The sequence below is a fragment of the Gallus gallus genome, chromosome 1 (genome assembly GCF_016699485.2).
Source record: "Gallus gallus isolate bGalGal1 chromosome 1, bGalGal1.mat.broiler.GRCg7b, whole genome shotgun sequence".
In the NCBI taxonomy this organism is placed as follows: domain Eukaryota; kingdom Metazoa; phylum Chordata; class Aves; order Galliformes; family Phasianidae; genus Gallus; species Gallus gallus.
In genome coordinates, this window is record NC_052532.1 from 25,321,877 (window position 1) to 25,328,933 (window position 7,057).

A 7,057-nucleotide genomic window follows, 5' to 3' on the forward strand; every position below is an offset into this window, starting at 1 on the left:
TTGCATAAAAAGGATTCCAGCTTGTATTAGCGCTCTTGTGCATTATGTCTGAGTTAGATGGGGCCAGGAGCCCATTTGTTTGTCACAAATAGGAAATTTGTAAAGGTTTTGGAGAACAATCCAACACATTAAAAAAAAAAAAAATGAAGTGATGGAATACATGCAAGTCAACAAAAGCTTAAAAGCATCTGCATGCGTTTCATATAGAGAATTTTCTAATTGAAGAACATGCACTGAATTCCTGGAGTGAGAGAGATGCTGTTTGTGTTCTGCCCACGGTGTTCTGGCTTCCTATTCTGGAAGGTCATTAAAATGCTTCCTAAGAACAGAGGAACTGTTTGCTGATTTTATTCTTACTGATTAATGCTGATTTCTGTCCTGAAGACGCTTTCAAAGTTGTTTGTTAAAAAATGCCTCCCAGCTCGTTTAAACTGAAACTTCAAACAACATCTTTTTTTCTTCATGTTTTCTTTGACAAAGACCAGTGTCCAGCTGAGACAACAGTTAACCCCCAGGAGCTTTCGTTGAGTCCAATTCCTATGCAACGCAATACATTCGTTTGCACCTGGGGACTTCATAAAGGTTTTGGTACCTGAATCTCAGGTACATCTCATTTCTAGGTCCAGAATTTGAAATATGGATAAAGATGACAACAAATCAAAATGCTGAGCAGAGATTCACTCCACACAAACACACCGGTAGGAAACACCGAACGTGGCTTTTTCAGTCCATTCTGAAACTTATCAGCATCAGATCGAAATGGGTGCAAACTCCACCAAGGTGCTTGCTAAGAGCCTTTCAGAAAGGCTCCTCAGACAGACAGAGGTGTGTGTGGGTGCATCTTTCATGTGAGAAAGTGTGTCCGTGAGAGAGACAGGGAGACAGAGGAGTGCCTTCCTCCCGTAACCTCAGCAAAATTTGGCACAGGGGCAGGGCTCAAATGCTTATTAAGTTCCTACAAGTTTTCTGAAAGTTGCAAAACAAGATTTGTCTGCTAACGCTGAGCCTCAGCCTCTGAAAGACCAGAGAAAATCCACACGGACAAATAAGACGTAATGAATTCTCCTACCATGGGAAATGCTTTAGTCAGAGCTGATGTGTTGAACAGCAGGCAAACCTCAGGCTGGAGTTCTCCCCCGTACGGATTCTCTGCTGTTTAATGAGATACATACATGGGTACAAGCCATAAATATGCTTCTAGCTATGGCTTCCCAGCCAGATGCTCTGAAATCTGTAAGGAATAAACTGTTAATATAATACAGTTTGTTAATTAGTACAGATTTTTAATTAATCACAAAACTCTTAGGAGGTAAGCTACTTTGGTTCAGGCACCTGGGAACGCTTCTCCTGAGCCCTAGGATCCAGCTGCTACTCCCTACTGCGAGCTTTGGGATTAAGTAGGATGACACAAAGAAGCAGTTACCTCAGCCAGAGGTAGAAATAGCACCTGATAGGCACTTTTTTGTGATGTGGGATAGCTACAATTGGAACAGGCCATGAGATTAAAGAATTAGATTGCAGCCGTTGTTGGAATAGGTGGGTCTGTGACTGTAACAGGACAAGGCCTTGAGCAACTCGACATTTCAGGGTGATAGGACAAGGGGGAATGGTTTTAAGCTCAAGGAGGGATGGTTCAGTTTGGATGTCAGGGGCAAGTGAGGTGCTGGAACAGGCTGCCCAGAGAGGCTATGGATGCCCTGTCCCTGGAGGTGTTCAAGGCCAGGTTGGATGAGACCCTTGGCAGCCTGGTCCGGTATTAGATATGGAGGTTGGTGGCCCTGCTTGTGGCAGGGGAGTTGGAACTTGATGATCCTTCCAACCCAAGCCATTCTATGATTCTATGATAGCCTTGAGATTGGTCCTGCTTGTTGCAGGGAATTGGGTTAATGGCTCCCAGAGCTCTCTTCAGCTAAAAGGCATATAACTCTTGCTACAGTTTCACTGGAGTAAATCTTTACTACTTGGTGAACATTTGGTACAATGTTTGGATGCCCTTAGCTTTTGGGAAATTGAAGAAGACATTGATGTCTTCCACCCAGAGAGTCCACCCAGAGAGTTTTCAAATGCCTCCTGTTGCCAGCCCTGTGCTCTGCTGCCAAGCGGGTTCGGTTCCTCAGAGCCACTTTCTGGGAAGTGCCATAAAAATAACCTCAGACTTCAAACTTCAGCATGGAACATGAGCCCATGATCACATTAGAGACTTTTTGCCTTTCTTTTTCTTTAAAATTTTAACAGGGCACATCTACTGATCAACATATAGTTGTAACCGATTTGACTTTAGATATTCTGTCAGCCACGCTGTCAGCATTAGCAGCACGGAGTGGTCTGACCGTTCCTCACCACCTGTCCTCTTGATGCCCTCTCCTGCTCACCTCACACCTCGATTACTGCAAGCTGTTTGCTAAATGCACGGTCTCTGATTTCCACCCATAGCATTTTAACAGCATTACTGACCTTCCTCGCTTCGCATTCTTTGTTGGTTTTTTTTTTTTTTTTGCCATTCTATCACATCAGAATTAATCCAGAGTACCTGCATGATTCAGCATTAACTCCCGCTGCTTTTCTCACTGTTTCTTCCCTTTCCCCACTCTAATCATGGTTGTCCTAAAATACTTCCCCTGTGCATCCTCCTCCTATCCAAATTTGCAGTCGTGCTGTTTTCCACTCCCACCCGGACTCCTGGTGGCATGGCCCTCCCCTCTCCCCCCCTCAGCTGATTGCTTCCTTAAAACACTCAGAATATCTCTCTCTATTTTCCAGCTCAGCACCTCCCAGAGCCTTGCCTCGACCCCCGAGCTCAGCGCAGCACAGACGGCACCTGCTGGGTGACTGCAGAATGCCACGGGGCCGCCGCCAGCCTTTCTCATACCACAGTGTCATGGTTTTATGATGACGCACAAACACAAAGACCAGGCCTTGATGCTCATAGAATAGTTCATCTAGGGCAACCAACCAATACTTCCAATATTTTAGTGAGATGATGCTTTTTGAAAAAATAAAGGTTAATAAATACACGAAGCTTGACTAGGAAGCACCTCATAAACCAGATACAACAATGCTAGGCCAGAAGCCAAATCTGAACAATGCTAGGCTTAATCTGTAGCAAATACCTCTTCTTATTTGGGTTGTTTTTTCATGTGTTGGGAAGAGGAAGTGAGGGAAACTCCGATCTGTTGCTTTTTGTTGTGGTTGCTCACAGCAACAAGCAGCCCCAGCACTGTGCTCTGGTGGTGGCGCAGCACAGCAGGTACTGCTTTCGGTGCCCCCTGGGATGCGACATAAAAGCCACCCAGCTCACATCTTATGGCTTAAACAGGGAACAGAAGGTGTCAGTCTTCAGTCTGAGCCTCCTCCTAGCTCACACGATTTTGGACTCTTTCATCCTTCATTTTGTTAACTTGAAAAGATATAGAACACAGAAACATATTATTTTCAGAACTTTGACTAATTTTTTTTCTTTCTGTTTTGCCTGGATTGCTGATGATCCTTACTTCTGGGACCTCTGTGGTAGTACACTTCATTTTAAGCTTTATGCTGCATTAGTAAACTGAATTGAGCGAGTAAAGATCGACTCAGAAGACACTGAGCTACAGGCATTCTTGGCCTTAGCCCTTTGGAGCAGTAGGGTAGGAGATGCAGTATGTGAAATTGGCTGATCGGTTCCAGCCTCTGTAAGTGTAGAGTCTCCAACCTGATACCGTTAGCAAGCAGCTATTTGCAGGATTGCTCTGAAGGAAACCACTGAACCTCACTGTGCGTGATCTTGCTGCTGACTGCTAATGACACAGCAGTACAATTTTAGTAGTACAAAAGGATTTCAGCCAACATTCAAAACCAGCCTTCGTCTCATTTGTAGAAGAAATTGATTAGGGCATGCTTAATTTCACGGCCCAACCTCCAACAGCTGCTGTGAAGAGGGCTGCACTGAGATGGCACCAAAGCTCAATAATGGGGACAATCCCCCAAAACGTGTGAGGCCAAATTTGGAGCTAAAAAGCTTGGGGACAATCTAGAATCCAAATTTCCCATTTCTGGCAGCAACTGCTTCACTCACCCAGCACTACCAAGGAAGGTGAACATACCCGCCCTGTTTCACCCAGAAAACTATGATCAAAATAATGCGGGTATGCAGGATGCAGGCCTTACAGCAGCAGCTGGATGGAGTTCCTGTCAATTCAAGGATAAAATAGCGCACTCTACTGTCTTACCACATGAAGAGATGTTAATGTCTAGCAAATTTTCCTGTTGGCCCACAGAGATGATCAAAAGGCTGAACAATCTCTCTTACACAGAAAGGTTGAGGCAGCTGGGCTTGTTCAGCCTGGAAGATGCTCCAGAGAGACTTAATTGCAGCCTTTCAGTACTTAAAACAAGCTTATAAACAGGGGATAAACCAATTTGTTATATATGCGGATAGTTATAGGGCAAGGGGGAGCAGTTTTAAACTAAACGAGGGAAGGGTTAGAGATGAGCAAGAAACATATTACTGTGAGGGTGGTGAGGCAGTGGCACAGGCTGTCCAGAGAAGCTGTGGATGCCCCATCCCTGGATGTGCCCCAGAGCAGAATAGATGGGGCCCCGGGCAGCTTGGTCTATTGTCCTTGGCAGGGACATTGGAACTAAGTGGTAATTAAGGTCCCTTCTGACCCAAGCTATTCCATAGTTCTATGAAAGCTAACAGCATCTGTATTCTAGGGTGCACTCCAGGATACCATCCTGTACAAAACAGACTCAGCACTGACTTTTCCTCATTGCATAGTAAGAAGTGGTTTACCTGGACTTTGTATAATTAGCATTTTTGTAGCTGTGAGCCATAAACAATAAGAAAAACCTTGTTTTTTTGTACTAACACTCTCTTCATTCAGACTGTAAAGACTCCAATTAAAGCACTAACATTTGGAAAGCCATAAGCAAGTTTTACTACATACAGAGGTTCAATAAAAGGCTAAAATTTAAATTTGCTAAAAGCAATTCATCCACATCTATATCTCATAAAGAGCAGCAGGAGCCAGACATGCTGAGGCAGCCACTCCATTGCCTCCCTGAAGAGACTGTACAGGTGGACTTGGTTAGGTCAGTGATGGAATGGTCTCCTTGATGCCCTCTATTGCTTGACTGGAGCCAGTCAAAAATATTCCAAGTGGTTGTCAATCAACTGAGATAAAGAACTATGCCTCTTGTGTCACTCAGCAGTTTGAATGAGACACCTTGAAGAGAACCTTCCCAATACATCATTCATATTCTTCGTCAACACCACAGAACCATATCTTTTTGCTATAACAATCAGCCATGGCTCTAATTAAACGGCTGTCCATAGATCCTGCCTTATATCAATATTAACAAGCTCTATTCCTACTCCAAACCCTTTATTAACAATTAAAAAGTGACATACGAAGCTACTATAACCACAATAGTGTAACACCCACATTAACTTCTTCAAGAAAAAGGCTGTATTTGTAAACGTGCATTCACTGCTCTGCAGAACAGACACAGCTGCTGGATTCTCCTCTGTGGGAAAGAGGAGAATGTCCAACACATCACATAAGGCTACTCAGAATTATTCATCTGTGCTAAAACAGACCAAGGAATTATGACTATTAATGGAACAGGCAGTGAAAAAAAATATATATATTTAGGCACCTTCAGATATAAATTATCATTTTCACTTTATATGCATAGACACTTGCTGCAAGGCTGCATACAGTGGTGTATGATTATCCAGGCATGAGAAAAAAATAGCAGGGGAAAAAAAGGGATGGGAAAGTTGTTTGAAACTATCAAAGAAGGATTTTTCTGTTACTGATTCGGTCATATCTCATACATTGTTTACCTCCCAGTCCTCTGCTCAATTCCTATTAAGCTGTTCTACTGCATACAAACCTTGTTCTTCACAGCCATTTGCTACAACACAGTTTCACTCTAAAAACCTCAAACTTGAAGTCACACCAAACACCACTTCCCCAGTAGCCACATGCTGAATGTAAATGCATGAAGTTACATTCTGAAGGCTAGTTTGGGTTTTTCCTTCTCATATGTACTGATAAAGTCACTAGAGAGAAACTTGACTTCTGCTGAGAATCTTTACCTTCATTTGGTAGTATGACCTCCAGATTTAAACCCAAGTACAACGTGATTCTGTGATGATACTCTGGCAGTGGTATCGCAAATAGAGCTGCCTAAGGGCCTCTTCAGGCTGCCTCTTGCGTACAATTAACTGCTCCTGAAAGAAGGATCAGTTATAATGAGCATTTATAAGGCTTTCTTACCAGCTACGGATATACTTCAGGGTATAGGGTAAAAAAAATAGTTTTACCTCTTAGGGTAAAACGACAACATTCATACCTAGAGTTAAAAAGTTTTTATCTTCAAAGTATGCACTTCCATTTTTACAGTATGCAAAAACCTCAAGTTTCTATTCTTAGCTTACAAAGATAAATAGATTTCTCCATGACAAAATAGCCAAAAAATACAAGAGAAAGAGAAAAAAACAGAGAGCTGCCAGTATTATTATAGAAATGGCTGAATGAACCTTCCATGCTTGTCTTCAATAGAAGCTTTCAGCTTCTAGTAGGTGTTGTTCTTTCCCTCTTCCTTAGAAGAACTATTTAGTGCTCCTAATTACCCTGTGGTGTACTGTGAAGTAACACAGTGATATCTTATTCTCATCTCTATCATCTGCGCATTACACTCGAGCTCCATATAACATGATTCTTTCCCATTGTCCATGGACACAGATTAAACTTTGGCTACCCCACAGCAGAAACACCTAGATGCATCAGATTCCAGAGAAAAGAGCTAGGAGGGAGTAGGTTTGGGATTAAGCTTCCTAGAAAAGGCTAGTTAAGGGCAGCAGGCCAGCGTGCTTCAAGAGAGGCATGGAAAAAGCCAGTCCCAAAAGATGTTACTGTTCAAATGTTTGGTTCAACAACAGTTTCCTCAACAATTCTGTCTTGGAGGACTGAGTAAGTACTGAGGTAATGCCTGCTCATCCTCTTAAGTGAAGGTTACATAGCAATAAAAGTTTCATAAACAACAGTGCACAGAACAGGCCTCAAAG